Source organism: Otolemur garnettii, unplaced genomic scaffold (genome assembly GCF_000181295.1).
Source record: "Otolemur garnettii isolate 467f Iridium unplaced genomic scaffold, OtoGar3 scaffold00007, whole genome shotgun sequence".
Lineage (NCBI taxonomy): Eukaryota > Metazoa > Chordata > Mammalia > Primates > Galagidae > Otolemur > Otolemur garnettii.
Genome location: NW_003852402.1, coordinates 23,697,082 through 23,699,140, shown reverse-complemented (window position 1 = coordinate 23,699,140; position 2,059 = coordinate 23,697,082). Strand labels below are relative to the sequence as shown.

At 47.0% G+C, this 2,059-nt stretch overlaps 1 pseudogene; it reads right to left on the bottom strand.

Moving 5' to 3' along the window:
* Positions 1 to 204: 204 nt before the first annotated feature.
* Positions 205 to 1,321, bottom strand: LOC100965891 (annotated as a pseudogene).
* Positions 1,322 to 2,059: the final 738 nt, after the last annotated feature.

The window sequence follows — 2,059 nt, the reverse complement described above, 5'->3', positions numbered from 1 at the left end:
CCACCTCCGGCATATGTGGTTGGCACCCTACCCTTTTGAGCCACAAGTGCCACCCCTTAAAGTCAGTTTATTAAGTTCAATGAGGAAAGCTATCAGAAGATATTCTCCTGAAAATTATTTTTTCTTAGAAAAAAAGAAAGGAAAATCAAAACCCTCCGAGCATAGCCACAGAGGCAGTCATGCCTCTCTGCAGATGGGGACAGTTCATCCGTTAGTTGAGTCACTTCCGGGGTCAGCAGGATTGTAGTCTGGATCATCCTCATCATCCTCCAGCTCCAAGTCATCCATTTCCTGAAGGAAGAACTTGTCCACTTCCACATTGTTCCAGCATCCTCCAAGAACTGGGTATCAGATGTGTCGAGATTATGATCTGTTTTAAATAACTGTTTCCTGCTCGGCGCCTGTGGCTCAAGCAGCTCAGGTGCCAGCCACATACACCTGAGCTGGTGGGTTTGAATCCAGCCTGGGCCGCCAAACAACAATGACGGCTGCAACCAAAAAATAGCCAGGCGTTGTGGCGGGCGCCTGTGTCCCAGCTACTTGGGAGGCTGAGGCAGGAGACTCGCTTGAGCCTAGGATTTGGAGGTTGCTGTGAGCTGTGATGCCACTGCACTCTACCAGGGCAACAGCTTGAGGTTCTGTCTCAAAACAAACAAACAAACAGAACCTGTTTCCCACTAATTTATTTTTCCTGCCTGTTCTTCTTTCATCCATTTCTTTTTAATTGCCAAAAGTTCTGCATCAAACTTAGCCTTCCAATTTAAGAAATTCTCCATTGTAACAGGAGGGCCCTGGAATAATCGCTTTTCAGCTTCTTCTGCTTTTCTCTCTGTGTCTTTTCTTCTTCTCTTCTAGTTTTGATCTGATCTACTAGTTCCTTTCATTTTTTTGCACAGCTGTCACTAAAGATCATCACCATACCAAGATTTTCTTCAGCCTGTAATGCTAATGATTTTAAAATGTTTTAGATTTTCCTGGGAGAATACTTCATAAAGGGGAGCTTCATCTGGGTATTTTTCACTGCATGTAAACTCGAGGGTGGTCTGGACTGGACAGTTTCATCATTCTCTCCAGCCTCAGATGTCACAGTGATAGTGAAGTCGGGTGGATTTTCTGATAACCCTTAGCAGGACCTTGTCCAGTGAAGCTCTACTGAAGGAGAATGTGGTGTCAGGAGAGCCCATTTATATTTTGGAAGACTAGTCATTAGGAGGGTTGGATCAATGTGCAACCAAGCTGTGAAGGAGTCGGGGTAGATGGACTCCAGAGCCTCCAGCTCATTGCGCTGCTCCTCGCCATAATCTGTCATCGTGGCCCTTGATGCTGCCCATGGATTACCCAGACACCTAGGCAGAGCTCAGCAGCGGAGACCACCGCAGCGCTGGGAGAGCCAACGGCAGGGGGCGGCTGGGCAGGCGCAGGCGCAGAGAATCCCAGGCTGGAAGGCCCAGGACCCAAAGCCAGACCCAGCCTGCTAGCAACACTCCGCGCCAGCCTCCGCCCGCTTGCCACACATAGCAATTTTTAAAGGTATAGGAAGGGAACGTATTCATTCATTCAAGTTAAGTACGAGGTCAGACAATTTGCAACTCATTCTAGAAAACGTGCTATATACCTTGTGGTTGAATATCACTGCCGTCCCCAGATGGCCAAGGGAAGCACTTCAAAGGTGACCGCAGTTGATATTCAGCAATGAGGTAGGTAGCGCCCTTTCTAGGATAAGGGGCAGAACTTAATGGTCAGACCTTGTATTGTCTCTTAACTTTCGTAACGACCATAATTTCTTTCATTTTGCATCTGAGATGTTTGCAGCTTAGAAAGGAGGAGCAACTTACCCAAAGTCACACAGCTAATGGCTCAGCCAAAATTTGAACCTAGGTCTCTTTAACTCCAAAGCACGGGCCCCTCATTTCTATACCACTGCGAAGGAATCAGAGATGCAGGTCAAAAAGTCAGCTGAGAAAGCATAAGTCTTAGCTGAAGGGTAAATAAGGGATATGGAGGGTGAAGGAACTAATTTAAAGAGAAAGTATGAAAGTAGCTTTGGAGAGGGCGCCAG